This window comes from Elgaria multicarinata, chromosome 12 (assembly GCF_023053635.1).
Source record: "Elgaria multicarinata webbii isolate HBS135686 ecotype San Diego chromosome 12, rElgMul1.1.pri, whole genome shotgun sequence".
In the NCBI taxonomy this organism is placed as follows: Eukaryota; Metazoa; Chordata; class Lepidosauria; order Squamata; family Anguidae; genus Elgaria; species Elgaria multicarinata.
The window spans coordinates 2452730-2468021 of NC_086182.1; the positions used below are offsets into that span (position 1 = coordinate 2452730).

The 15292-nt window shown below is 50.7% G+C and overlaps 1 protein-coding gene across 1 annotated transcript in view; it reads right to left on the reverse strand.

Moving 5' to 3' along the window:
- LOC134407519 (hexokinase-2-like) overlaps positions 1 to 14135 on the reverse strand; it is a 45699-nt gene extending 31564 nt beyond the window's left edge. The window contains exon 1 of the mRNA XM_063139364.1: positions 14080 to 14135. The gene's annotated coding sequence lies outside the window, so the exon portion shown is untranslated. The remainder of the gene's footprint in view (positions 1 to 14079) is intronic.
- Positions 14136 to 15292: the final 1157 nt, after the last annotated feature.

Here is a 15292-nt window from a genome sequence, read left to right on the forward strand (position 1 = left end):
ATGCCTGCAAAATCTACTTGGTTTCTTTACTAAAACCCAGGATTCACCAACTGGAGCCTGTGAAGGAAGGCTGTGGTCCACCCAACCTCCCTCCCTGCAAGGTAGGCTCTGGACCAATCCTCCAGTCACCCAGATCTCCACCTCCCTAACCCCAAACCAGGATGGTATTAGCCAGCCCTTCGGGGAATAACCACACACACACCACAAACTAAGGACTGAAGCAGCTGTATTTACACACACTAAATCCAACACGTAAGACTGCAGTCAAAGCACACAGAAGGCGCAGACAAGGGAATACGAAAGGGAAGGGAAGGAGAGGGGGGGGAATGGGGTAAGAGGTCTAAGGGTAAGTTTAGCAGCAAACACTTAAAACTCTAGCCCACCATAAATCACACCTCGAAGGCGACTGGTCATGCCTGGAGCGTCCAGGCACTTAAAACACAAAAAAAGTTCTAAAACCGAGCAGTGACCCAGCTCGCCAGGGATTATTTATTTATTTATTATTTATTTATTTAATTTATATACCGCCCCATAGCTGAAGCTCTCTGGGCAGTTTACAAAAGTACAAATATAAATGTTTGCCCCTTCTCTTTGCCAAATATGAGTGTTGCTGCTTGGAGACCATTTAATCTGAAATATAGTTCTCCCCCTCCTATTTCACTTTGACTCATCTTCAACTACAAAATGACTTTGCCTCTCTTCAAAGTCATGCATGCAGTTCCAGGAAAGATGGCTGGTCCCTGGTTGTCCACTCTTTTATCCCTTTTGGGGCCAGCCTGTACCATGACCCGTTCTAGAATCATAGAATAGCAGAGTTGGAAGGGGCCTACAAGGCCATCTAGTCCAACCCCCTGCTCAATGCAGGAATCCACCCTGGATTCCACCTAGCCAATCCCAAGCTCCACTCAGGCCTCCGCCCCCCTCCCTTTTGGAAGGGAGCCCTTCCTGCCAAGCCACTTTTCTCACAGCTGAAACCAGTTAATGCTCCTTGCCCCCGGCCTTGGGCCTGGCGGAAAACTACCCAGGTGCAAGCTGGTTTTTTCTTAGATGGTCCTTGAGAGCAGTTTGCATTAACCCTCTCTGTCCAAAAGGCGATAGCAAGGCACTAGCAAGACCACAGCCACCTTGGCCGATCTTCACAGAGCCAGGTGCAAAACAGCGTCTTGGCGGGACAGACTCTTAAAATTAGGGGACAAGAGTGCCTCTGAGCACATGGCCAACCCAAGAATTCTTTCCAATACCAGAACTGAGTTCATAGTTCAGTCACACAAAAACCCACTCCAGGTTTCTCTCCAAAACTTTCTTCCATCTCAGCAGCCAATCTCAGAAGGGGAGAAAAGCTTTTTGGTTGTTGCGGTGATTAAAACCATCTGGGGTTAGAAGCCCCCTGGTGATCTACTGCAGGAGGAAGGGGAAATATGTCCCCCGAAGCTACGAGCCGTGGCTGCCAGCCAGTGTTGGCAATACTGGTCTAGAGGGACCAAGGGTGTGTCTCTGTATATGGCAGCTTGTTATGTTCCTAATACTTTGGGACAAGCCTTGACAAGTAGAGCAGTAATTGCATTACATCATTAAAAGCGCGTAGCAGAGAAATACCCTCTGTGGCTTCATTTCCCAGTCATAAGAGATAGCAGTGTTTTGTTTTTTAAAAAAGAAAAGAAAAACATTGCCGCAAGAGTAAAAGCTGGGTCTGAAGCTCTCCGGATCCCAAACGCTGCACACGGCAATGCCACAAGCCACAACTCCAGCCAAATGTGAGCCAGACTCTCAGGTTGCTGAGAGGCAACTTTCCAACTCCTTCCCCCCCCTCCCCCCCGCAAACTTATGGAGCCTGGGCAAACCTTGGGACTGCCAGCTAAAGCAAACGTAAGGCAGGGCTGAGGAACAACCACAGGACTGTGAGGTCACCGCCAAGGGCGATGTGTACCAGGATCGGATATACTGGACGACTGAGCACTGGGTGCTTTTACAATGATGTGTCAGTCTGAAGTGAAAGGGGAAGTCTGGGTCTGGAGGAAGTCACACGGTTTCCTGTAAGCCCTCCTCCCTCTGCATGACGAATACAGTAAGGATGGGGAATTGCACATCTTTTGTAAGTGCGAGAGCTGCCTGCCGGCCTCATGCTAACAGCTGGAATGTTTTCCATCCCGCTAACCCCTGACCCCGTCAAAAAAAAGGAGCGTAGCCGATCTTTTCCATAGGCTTGCGCAGTCCTTCGCTGGTGCTGCAGATCCAGGAAACTTAGCCCAAGTTACACGCACAGGGATTGCATGTGATGCTGACGTTTTTTGCTCTGCTGTTAAATTGCAAAGATGAACAATAGCTTTGTTGTTAACTTTGCACCCCCTCAAGCATCTCACAATATCTGCAGCAATCTCCAACCCTTATGTGTGAAGAGCCTTTTGGAAAGCAGTGAAACTGCTCATTGAGAGGGCAAAGAGAAAAATGACAAAGCAATCATGCAACATTGCCACCATTTCTCAAAGGAGGCTTCTGAAGAACCAGAGAGCCCTGGTCCCATAGACATCAGTGGAGTCTGTCAGCTCCACTGGCTCATTCGGGATAAGAGAAGGAGCTGCTATTGAGAAAATCACACTTTACAAATCCACATCTTGGGAACAACAGGATCTCAGAAGAAATGCCTTTTTCAACTGAACCATAAAAGACCTGGAATTAGGAGTGAGCTGTGAAGTGGTCAAGTTTGCTGACGACCCCAAATTATTTAGGGTGACTAAAACAAAAACGGATTGTGAGGAGTTCCAAAAGGATCTTCCCAAACTGGACGAAGAGGCATCAAAATGACAAATGCGGTTCAACGTAAGCAAGGGTAAAGTGATGGGGCAAAAAACCCCAGCTTCGCACATATGCTGATGGGATCTGAGCTGGCACTGACTGTCCAAGAAAGGGATGCTGGAGCTGTGGTGGACAGTTCGATGAAAACGTTGGCCCAGTGTGAGGCGGCTGTGAAAAAAGCAAATTCCGCAGGCATAATTAGGAAAGGAAATTAAAATAAAAGTGCTAACTCCCCTTATACAAATCTGTGGCGCGACCACACGTAGAATACTGTGTACAACCCTAAAAAAGGGTTGTGGCTGAGTTGGAAAAACTGCAGAAAAGGGCAACTAAAAAGATCAAGCGGCTATGAGGAAAGGTTACAACTGCTATTAAGGGTAAGGGGAGACGTGATAGAGGCGCACAAAATTATGCATGGTGGGGAAAAAGGAGGGAGAGAGGGAGGCATAATGCTAGAATCCCGGGTCATCCTATGAAGCTGAGTGGTGGGAGATTCCAGGCAGATAAAAGGAAGGACTTCTTCACAACACGCACAGTTAAAATGTGGAATTTGCGAACACGTGACGTAGGGCTTTGGACAGATTCACGGAGGAGAAGGCTACCAGTGGCTTCTAGTCCTGATGGCTACCTGCTACCTCAACTGTCAGAGGCAGTATGCCTATGGACACCATAGGGGAACATGGGCAGGAAGGTGCTGTTGCACTCATGTCCAGCTTGCGGGTTTCCCACGGGCAGCTGGTTGGCCACTGTGTGAAAAGAATGCTGGACTAGATGGGACCGTTTGTGCTTCTTATTTTCAGCCCACCTGCAGCACACAAGGAGGGCCCTAGCTCCACGGCAGAGCGCATGCTTTGTACGCAGAAAGCCCAAAGGTCCAATCCTGGGCATCTCCAGGTAGTGCTGGAAAAGACTCCTCAAGCGTTGCTGCCACCAACACTGGGCTAGGCAGACTGACGGGCTGGCTTGCTAGAAGGCCTCTCCCCAGGTTCTTCTGCACCTGTTTCCCTGTGGTGGACCCATGAATATGTGGTTGGCACACTTCTCATCTAAAGGCCAGTTTGAGAACTGCTGTCGCGTTGTATCAACTTGCAGAAGCTGAATGTTTTTTGGGGAGCCACAAAGCTCATCCACTTTGGCCAAGCTGAGCTCTTCAGAGCCCCATTTTAGAAGCCCACACTCGGACAAAAAGGTGAGATCCTGGTAGGCGAATGCTCAGCGCCTGATCCAGAGCTCCCCTGCCCTCAAAACATACAGGAGCAGTGCCAATTACCCAGTTGGGGCATGCCATGCCATAGTTACCACAAGTTGCCAAGACATCGTGTTTTACGTGTGCAAGTTAATAGGTACATTATTTCTGGGAATGGCTGAGTGCCTTGGAGGAGGGATTAAGGGCCTTGAAGCCACACCGCATTCCACCAAGAGCTGAAGAAGCGAAGCATGGTGCTGGATTAGGCTGCTTGTGGACATGAGAACGGAACTTGGTGCTCAGCTCAAGCCTCCTTCCGCAGCAGGGGGTGAGTCATTTTCCTGCTTGGCCAGTTCCTCGGATCCCTTGCTCATGCACACCCTCATTCTCCACGCAGCTTGTGCTTGGAGAGAGGGAGGACGTTATTTCTAAGCAGAAGACTCTCTACTGCCTGCTCAGGCCTGAAGACATTCCACCAGGCCTTTTACAGGAAAGGCAGCAATTAAATAAATCTCCGTTAAATGCAGAGGAGCAGCCGGTGAGGAGTCCCTGCAAAATAAATCCCCAGTAGAGCAGGCAATGTCCATACCTTACAAGCCAGCCCAGGAGCCTTGATGTGTTTGTGTGTGTGTTGCATCTGGACTTTCAGCCTAGAAAAGGGTGTTTAATTGATTGACCCTTTAAAACTGATCAAAAGAATCTGCACTTAAAGGAAATCTTAACACAGGCACTTCTTTGACATAGAGCACAGTCCTGTGGCACCTTAAAGTCAGCCTACAATTAAGAACATCAGAAGCGCCCTGAGGCTGGATCAGACCATGGGTCCATCTAGTCCAGCACTCTGTTCACACAGTGGCCCACCACCCATTGGCCAGGGACCCACAAAGCAGGACATGGTGCAACAGCACCCTCCCACCCATGTTCCCCAGCAACTGGTGCACACAAGCTTACTGCCTCGGATACTGGAGATGGCACCCAACCTGAAAATAAGGCCACAAAGTTCACTGTGTACAGAAATATACCCAAGCCATATGCACCCGTGGGACATAGGAAGCTGCCTGACCAGCACTGTCTATACTGACCGGGGTTTCATGCACAGGTTTTCCCTGCCCTCCCTGGAGATGCTGGGGATGCGACCCGGGACCTTCTGTAGGCAAACCATGTCACTCTACCACTGAGCTATGGCCCCTCCCCTCATCAATGGTGGCACATCAGTTGCCTCAAAGGGAAAGAGAACAAATTGGCTTCAACTTTGTGAGTGCTTTTCTGAGTGCTCACTCAACTGGGGGACCCCCTAACTGGCCACGAGAGTCATTATCTTCAAGCCGGAGCTAATGACCAAAGGCTACTGCTGGTGCCTCAAAGCTTTTGGGGTCCCTTTTCATGCCACCTTGCAACAGTGGCCCATTCCAACTTGAACAACCCAACATGCACCCTTCATTTGCAGCCCCACAATTAAGATCTACCCTAACAAATTAATCTGCCTGTTAAAAGACTGCAAACCTAAAAGCATCACACACCATCTCCTCTTAGGATCCAGCACTGTGGAAGGTTTTGGCAGGGTTCTGCCAGAGGATTTGAGACTTGGAAGGCCTCAATTCATGTCCTGGCCTGCTCTCCAGGTTGCTCGGTTTCCTCAGAAACACCGATATTGCATGAATGTCCCAGGCGTCAGAGAGAAGCAGGCAGCTATATAGAGAACTGCCACGCGAGGGTCAAAAGAAATCTGCTAGTTAATCTCTAAGGATGGTCACAAGATTACTTTCCATAAGAAAATGCACATTTTACTTAATTGACTCTCCCAAATAGGTGTATAAATCTTTTGCTTTTTAAGGTACACTTTAGTTTGAGGAAACATTTCTCCCTTTCAACAGGATCGAAAAAACACCAATGTAAAGTTTTGTTTGAGTATATTCCTCAGAATGAAGATGAGTTGGAGCTGAAGCCAGGAGATGTTATGTCAAGAAATACTTTTGTAAGCCGCCATGAGAGCCTTTTTTGGCTGAATGGCGGCATAAAAATCCTTAAATAAATAAAATAAATAAATAAATAAATAAATAAATGTTATAGACGTTAATGAAGAGGTGAGCCATTTTACAGAATTTAGGTGGATAAAATGAAACTGTTTTTTACAACAATAATTAACTGAACTGCACAACTCTGAAAAACAAGAATATTAGGGTTTTTCAAAGTACTAAATTTGATTGTACTGGATTTCTTTAATTTTAAAATGAATTAACTAGAAAAAGCTTTTTAAGATACCGCTTATTTGTGACGTATGCTTCACAGCTTCTGAAGAATTAAAGTAGGAATGTTAAGGTTTGTGGTTATATCTGATACTTTTTATTCTATATAGGTTAGAGTGCTATAAACCGCCCAGAGAGCTTTGGCTATTGGGCGGTATAAAAATGCAATAAATAAATAAATAAAATGAAAATCCTTATTAGCTCTTGCTACAATTATACCCATGTAAATATTGTAAAAGCAACTAAATGAGAAGGTGTCCAAAGTCAAAGAAACTGAGGCTGCAGAAATAAGAGAAGGGTATTTGGAATGTATACAGTGTATAGATGACAGTGCAACTATGAGGTAACTATATTAGAGATGAGAAAAATGATTTTGAAACTGAGCTGACTGTAACCATAGCCTATTTTATCAAGTGAGTAGAATTGGCTGAGAAAGTGATAAGAGGTTTCCATCTGAATTTTCACTTGAAGATGTAAAATATTGTCAAGAAAAAATAGCACATACTAATTGATGAATAATGAAACTTTTTAAAGTACACAGCCAAATGCAGGAAAGAACCACTTCTAATCTGTTTAAATACTAAGAAACAAACTGATTGGTTAATTCTGTTTCTGGAATTCATGCAGCCTTTTCATGCAGCCATGCTGTAATTCTCAAGGATAGCTATACTAATTCTTAATTCATACTAAGGTCTGAATTAAGAGAATTTATTTATTCAACCTGTTACTGAGCCGGTTTGCACATCATGAGAAGCCACCCTGAAACTAGGCTACAGTGGGTTGGCTTTTCACTCGCTAGCCTATGCGGCAGGGTCTTGCTATTTACTGTTTTACTCTGTACAGCACCATGTACATTGATGGTGCTATATAAATAAATAATAATAATAATAATAATAATAATAATAATAATAATAATAATGAGTTCAAGCCCAAGAGGCTGGGTCTGTCTAGCTCCAAGGCTGGTTTCCTCCAAAGTAAGTTTCACAGAGTTCAATTGGGCTTACTCCCAAGTGAGGGTTCATAGGATCGCAGCTTGACAGCACAATATGCATGTTTACTCTCAAGGAAGTCTCACCGTGATTAAGAGGACGTGCTCCCTCGTATCGCCTTCCCCAACCTGGTACCCTCTGCATGTGTTGGGCTGCAACTCCCATCACTGATGGGAATTGCCATCCAACACATTTGGAGGGTGCCAGGCAGGAGAAGGCCACCTGAGCAAGTGTGCTTAAGATTGTAGCCTTATTATCTCAAGGAGTCTGTTAATGCCATCATGGAAAGCAATCCCAGAGGGAAGATTCGTCCCACCATCGGCCACGGCTCAGTGACCACTACACCAACTCATGGAAGGCAGACTGGAGACGCATCAACACTCAGTGATCAAAAGAGGAAATGTCTTTTCAGTCACCCTGACAATACTCTCCCCACGTAGGCCAAGGCAGCACCTGGTCTGGGTACGGCCCAGCAACGTAAATTGAAGCTCATACCCTCAATTACTAGGGTTTATCAGCCAAAACAGCTCCCCAGGTGCCTTCCCTGTGCAGCTTTTCCACCTCAAATTACATCTGTTCACGGTGTTCAGCTCACCTAACAACGTCAGAGACAACGCCTCTGACTCATGTTCACATGTTAACTGAATGATCCCAGAGTTTCCTTTCCTAAAATCTGTATTAATTTTTAAAAGTATTTTTTTTAAAAAAAAAAAAAAAACTTACAGTCTCTCTTGATTATAGACAAAACCCTTCAGCTATTGGCCAGAATGGAAATTAAATAAAGTCCCAGTATAGCCATCTTGAGTCCCAGTATTGCGGAAAAGGCAGGATAAAAATAAATAAATAATAACAATAATGATGCCCAGTTTATAGCTCAACAAGAGAAGACAAAAAAGTCAAGGACTTAACAGAGCTACAGGTCACAACAGCAGTATCCCAATGTGACAGTTCAGGAGGAGCTCATATTCTATCCACACTAGAGACGTGAACTCACTAGGGAGAAACAGAAAACATGAGGAGGGGGAAGATTTTGGGTTTTCTTACAGCCTCAGAATTTCTGGAAATTTGACATCTCTTCTCTCGACCACAACAGAAATCAGTTATTTTCAGAACCTGCATTCTAAGAGTTCTAAGATGCTTCTAGATCAGGGCTGAATAACGTGCAACATTAAATCTTAAGACTGCAGGATTATTATTATTTTAAAAAAAGTTTTAAGTTGCTAGTCCACATGAGCACTGAAAGAGGTTTCAAAACATGACAGCAAAAAATGCTAAGGGTTTGAAATAAAGAAGTAAGTAAAATGCCCAAATTTAGGGGGAGAGGTATCCAAAACATGTGTGCAAGGTGGGTGAGCATCCGAAGTGAACACAAAAAAAGAGAATAATCTCAAGATGCTATAAACAACTTTATTGATGAAAACCCCAAAGCTTTTAATCAATAAAGTTGTTTAAAGCATCCTGAAATTATTTTCTCTTTTCGTGGTGTCCAAATCAGACATTTTCTGAGATGAAATTTAAAAGGTTTGTCCAATATATAAACATTTCTTCCACATTTCAAGGCAACAAGACCCACTGCAATAGGGCCATAGGCTTCAAGTTTATGCCCAGGGTTCATCACTGCAAGCTTTGCCTCAGCGGTGGGCCGGCTGCTGTGATCTGGGCTACAGGGAAAAGCTTTAGGGGTGGGGAGCCAGGATACCTCCAGTCATCAGCTGTAAGGTGCTGGGGGGGCAAAGGGAGAATGCAGAACCAATCAGCTGTGGTGGGGGAGGAGCTCAAGTGTCAAAGAGCAATATGATTGGCTAGCTGCAGTGGCGTACCGCACAACTGGAGGGAAAATTGAACGGGCAGAAGAGAGAGAGAAAGCATCCTGGGCCTGCCCTGGGAGATGTTGCAGCACTGGATAGAGCCTTATCTCAGTGGCGAGAAAAAGACCCCTCCCCACGCAAAGACCAAGGGAGCCTGTCGGGATTGGCCTGCCTGGTGACTCAGTGACGGACTGATGAGGCTTGCTTGGACCACACGGAGGGGGGGGCAGGGAGGAGAGCCCTGAAAAGGCCTCCAGCCACGTCCACTGCACAGCACTGCCTCTTGACCAGTGGGGAGGGGGCCAGAGGAGAGCCCCTCCCTCCGTGTTCCAGGAAAGGCTCCCATGCAGCCTGGAGACAAAGGAGCTACTGCGTAAAAAACTGTGAAGATCACCGGCAGATACACTCTTTCAGGAAACCATCCAGTGATGGGTGGTGACCTCTCTCCTTTCTCATGCACCAATGAGGATGCCAGTGCTATCACGAAAGGATGCTATTTAGGGCAGCGTCCCCCCACCTGGTGCCCTCCAGATGTCTTGGACTACAACTCCCAGCATTCCTAACCATTGGCCATGCTGGCGGGGGCTGATGGAAGTTGAACTCAAAAACATCTGGAGGGCACCAGGTTGGGGAAGGCTGATTTATGCAATCCACTTGAGGGCAGCATAGACGTGAGGCAATGCTACTGAGGTTTAAGCAGCCAGGTTTGCTAAAGAAGAACGAGGCGTTTCCCCCATCCAACAACCCTTTTCCCACTTCTCTTTTTACTGGGCCCAGAACAGCACCCATCTCAGTGAGGTCCAATTGCACACGCGATACACGTCAAACAGAAGAGCCACATTTCAAAAGCAACCTTCTTTTTTTGAAAGAATGTGGTTAAACAGGATTGCAATCCTTCCCTTCTCAGCAAACCTGCCATAGATTTTGTTTAGTGTGTCGCTCTTGCTAGGGGTGCACAGGCTGTTCCCAGGTCATATCAAAGACAGGCACCAAAACGAAGCCTATGGTTGTGATGCTCCCTCCCCCTGCGCCTCACTCATCAGAGCCCAACGAATATACGGAGGAGAGCAGGATTGTGCCCGCTGGCCCCGGCCCCACAGCCTCCCTGTGTCCAGCGGAATCTCTGAGCATGCAGCCTCTGTTCACAGGTTGGATGAATGCAGGGAGGCTGGAAGGGTGGAGCCACTGCGCGTCATGACGCTCGCTCAGCACGGGCCGACGCACAGACCGACGTCCTTCTGCCCGTCTAGCAGAACTGACAAAAAGAAGAAAAATGCAGCAGGCTTCATTTTCACCCCAGTCTTCGTGGGACTTTGTTTCAGCTGAGCTCACTAGGCCTTAAGCCCCAGAACCTGTTTTCAGGGCTCAGCTCTGGAACATGAAACTCATATGCACATTCACAAGGCATTTCCCTCCTCCCCTCAATAAAGCAGCCACTGGGAATTGGGGAGCAAGTCTTCAGCCTCAGGGGGCCTGGTTGCAAACATGTGGGAGGCCCTCCACCTTTCACTTTCCAGAAATAATCACCGCCACAAACCACACAATTACGTACACACACACACACACACACACACACACTTCCCCATGTGATGCAGGGTGCTTGAAAAGTAAGGGTTTGAAAACAATTACATTTCTACCCTACCTTTCCTCCAAAGATGTCAAGGCAACTTACAAGGTTCCCCACAGCCCCAGGTTATTGTCACAACAACCCTGTAAGGTAGATTGGGCTGAGAGACAGGAACTGGCTCAAGGCCTCCTAGCGAGCTTTGCAGCTGAGTGGGGTCTTGAACTCTGGTCCTGGTGCAATGGTACAACCGCTACACCAAACTCGCCCTCCCTTAATAAAACCACAATCTGGACTGTTAAGGGACAGCACGCACCAACACAAGCAATTCAGTTACAAGTTAGAAACGTTGAATAATGAAACCCCACCTCGTCACTTGTTGCCTGCATGAGTCGCGCACCCAACCTTGACCTGTGCCACGGCAGCTCCAGAGTTCTCTTTAGGAAAAAGAGTTAAGGGTCCAAGCAAGAGAATTCAGACTTGATTATTTTAATTATTATTACATTTATAGACTGCCTTTTTCCCTCTCTTGCAAAGAACTCTGGGCAGGTTACATGGTTGCCTTGACTATTTCATCCTCACAACGACCCTGTGAGGTAGGTTAGGCTGAGCATCAGTGGCTGGCCCAAAATCATGCAATGAGCTGTATGGCTGAGTGGGGACAACACTAGAACTCGGATCTCCCGAGTCCCAATCCAACACTCCAATCATTACATCACACTGACTCTGCTATTACAACATGCAGGCTTGCAAAAATGTTCACTGGCTGTTAAGTCTCTCTTTTATCAAACTTTGAGGCTATTCATGCGGTTTGCAACAGTGACTTTCTTAGGAACAGACCAAGATCACGTGATCCCTCTGCATTATTTTCTACTTTTCAGTTCAAGGACAGAATCTGAGATATGCTTGTGTGAAGTGTACACGAAGAATGCAGAGCCAGCATATTTGCCATTAAATTCCTGCCTGGACAGAAATTAAAACCAGGGAAACATTTGTGTTTTTCAGAACACACACACACACACACCCCTATGAAAAGAATGAGGCCAGAGAAAACAGAATCAATTAGCAAAGGTTAAATACTACTAAAATTTAAGATTCTTTCTCTATGGCCCTTTAAGGCTGGAATCAAGTAACATGTGAGCCCTTCTTCACCCTGACAACCCTCACCCACCTGTCCTAACTTAACCTCAGCCATCCAGGGCCACAAGCAGAACTTGAGAAGACACCTGGGTGACTTTGGCCAAGGTGCGTTCTATTTATTTGCTGCCTCCCTAAGGAGGAGGAGAACACTCTGCACATGTGTGTGTGTTTGTCTCTCTCTCTTTCTCTGTCTCTCTCAGGATTCATCTGGAGGATGGCCCAGCCAGAAAGCAGAAGCAGCTGTGGTGGCATCTGTCTCCGCTAGAGGTAACAGCTGCTTCCTCTCAGCCTGGCTTGCTGACTTTTAAACTCAAGCCACATGTGGCCTCTCCAGGAGACAAGGCAAGCCATGAAGCACAGCTGAGTGGAGCCCTCTTCCAGAAGGACTGGAGAGGGCAGCAGTGGGGCTGCAAGCAAAAGCCTCGCCCCCGGCATCCCCAAAACAGACCCAAGCGAAAAGGTCTGCAGGGAGTCCCAGAAGGATCTGCTGAGGCCTCTGGGCAGACCCCTCAGCACACAGGGGTCTGCATCTGGGAGGGGCCTGCACACACTGCCCCTGCCCCAGGCATTCAGCTAGAGTTCCTGAATAGAGCTCAGGAGGCAACCACATCTGAGCTAGGGTGCACAACCCACCAGGCAGTTCTCCTGCACGAGTCCCGGTTGTTGCAATGGGTTTTCTGGATCACTGGCCTGCACCCCATGTCAGTTAGTGAAAATCGCCCACGTGGGTGTTCTCCCTCAGGCATCCTGAGGCCTTCATCCAGTTCTGCCTGCAACTAGTAACCCACGTCCAAGAGCCTCACCTGGGCCAGGGGAACACTCGGGCAGCAACATCCCTGGGAATGAGGCTCGGCGCATCTGAGCCACCAGCACACTACGAAGAAACAGGTTGCCTTCGGCCGACCTCCAGCAATCACAGTCAGCAAGGCATTTCCGAGACTCGAAATGGAAGGAAGGAATGTGCCTAAGGAGGCCTTGGCTCACACCCACCTGACACCACGGTGGAGCTGCCCTGAACCCCTGGCTTTTTGAGAGCTTTAACCTCTCTACCCTGGGAGAGCATTGCCTGGGACCCCCAATCGTTGTAACCCTGGTTGCAGTTACTACGTGAGGCTACAGGTCAGCCTTCAGACACTCTTTTATGGTGATGCACAACTGTCCCGCGACTGACTCCGCCGGCCCTGGGAAACTGCAACTCAACACAGAATGCAGCCCTGTTCACAATGATTAATGGATTTAAAATATTTCCAGGCCAGCCTTCATCCAGATGGCTTCCAGGGCAGGGTACAAAGGTAACAACAAAATTAATCATGCCAATATAAATACAATACAATAAAACATCATTCAAGTTTAAAGCAAGCAAGAGATTCCCGCATAGACGTGCTCAGGTTAGGTTGCACAGAGGCCGGTTCACATCTCTGTTTTCATGTTACTGAAAGGCCAAGCAAAGCACAAAATACTTTTAGAAATAAATAATATTTGCATTTGTGAGGCTCTCAGCTTCACTCATGGAGTCGCGACATTTGCTTTCCCACAGATCCAGCGTTTTAAAGGTCAACACGCGAGCTCTTAACCAGCAGGCTCAGTGGCAGAAGGGCTGCAAAATTCCTCGGTATTCAAGTTGGTGCCTTGAGGCTCCGGACCACGGAAGAACATGCCACAATGAAATCGCCCGTCTGAAGGCACCACAGGGCTCTTTGTTCCCGCTCCTCGCCATGTTACAGCCAAGCCAAGCGGAAAACCTCTCGCAGACAAGCCCCCAAATGGGGTGTCGGGGTATCAAGCCCGCCAGGCAGGGCACGGGCGTGTCGTTCTTCCTCCGCCAGGAGCAACCGAAACTCTCCCGGGACGGAAAGAAGCGGGCAGGCCGCCGCTTCCCTCTGTGACCCGGGCACGGGCGAGCTCCGCGGCAGAAAAGCGCGACGGGGACGTGGCGGGGGCGGTGGGAGCGATGCCCGCCTCTCCTCCGGACGAGGAAGCGGGAGAGGGCCGAGCGCGCGCGCGCCGGGCCTCCCCGTGCCCGCGGGGCGCGCGCCTCGCACCGCCCTCTCCCACCCCCGAGGGCCTGGGGGATGAGCTGGGCCGTGGCAATGGCAAGGCGAAGCCGGGCTGCTCTTCCTCCGGCCGCCGCCGCCTCTCCCGCGGAGGAGCCGGACGCAGGCAGAGACGGTCCCCGCACCCCTTCGCCGCGAAGCGCCCAACCCACCGAGTGCGTGCAGAACGCTGGCCGCCGCCGCCGCCGCCGCCGCCGCCTTCCGAGCCCAGAGCCCACTCTCGCCTTGGGGCCGGCTGGCGCCCGCGCGCTCCCCGCGCCACGTGCTCCCGCTGCCGCCCCGCCACGCGCGATACTCACCCGCTGCGCTTGGTCGTGGGTGAACTCGGCGATCCAGTAGGCCACCAAGTGGGAGGCGATCATGGCGGGATGCCGGGAGCCCCGATGCCGGGCTAGGGGCGAGAGCTGGCGCCGGGCTGCGCGGGGACGAACAAAGTGGCTCCTAGAGCCCGAGCGCCGATGCCATCCTCTCGGGCCGGCTCCCGCGTGACGCGCCCGGCCCCTCCCATTGGCCCGGCCGGAGGGTGTGTGCTCCTCGAAGGGAGGGAAGGAAGGAGGGAGGCGGCGGGCGTCCCGCCAAGCCAGCGGCTCCAGGCGACAGCCTGCTTCTGAGCACGTGCAGAGTGGTTTACGCGGCGCGCACGGCTTGCGCTGCGCCTTCGCCAAGTCCTCGGGGTTTGCCGCCCTCCCGGGTGCGCCGCGGGGTGGAGTTCAGCGCGGCGGTAGCGGCTGGGCTGCAGCGTGGGGCTGCGGAGGCCCGGCGCCTTCAGCGGGAGAGGCGCGCAAAGGGAGCTCCCCTCGCAGCGCGCGCGAGAGGGTCGGGGCCGGGGGAGGCTGCCGCGCAGGAGCGGCCGGCGGGCTGGGGCGCTTTCCGAAGGGGACTGGCACAAGCGGAGGCTCCTCGCGCTGGTTCTTCGGGCCGCTTCTCGGGCGTCATCCTACCCCCGCGCCCGTGCCGTGCTCGGAGCCCCGCCGGGGGCCGCTGGCCGCCCTCAGCCCTTCTTCGCGGGGCGCCGGAGCCGAGCGGCGCTTCCCCGGGGGCTGCCTTCCGAAGCGCGCGCCGCGGCGGCCGGGGGAAGAGCGGCGCCGCTGGCGCACGTGGCGCTGCTGCCCGGGTTGAGCCCAGGACCCGATGCGCCGCCCTGCCCTTCATCCGAGCCCGCCCCGGCCGGCGTCGTCATCGCAGCCGCCTCCTGCGGGTCGGGGGCTGGCGAGCGTGCGGAAGCGCACGGAGCCCGGGCGGGAGGGCCGGGTAGGCGGTCTGGTTGGCGCAGGCCCCCGGGGGAGCAGCTCCGCGCCTCGGAGCGCGTGCAGAGTGCCACCCGCGCGCCATAGCCAGCCGGCCGGGGCGAGGCAGGAGCCAGCGGGGCTCGCCCACGAGGCTCTGCCTGTCCCGCCGCCGGATCGTTGGGCCAGCCTGCCGAAGGGGGCGGGGCCGTTGCCCCTCAGCCGAAGGGGGCCCGGGGTCGCCGCGACGTGTGGCGCGCTCCCGGTAGCTTACAGCGGAGCGTCG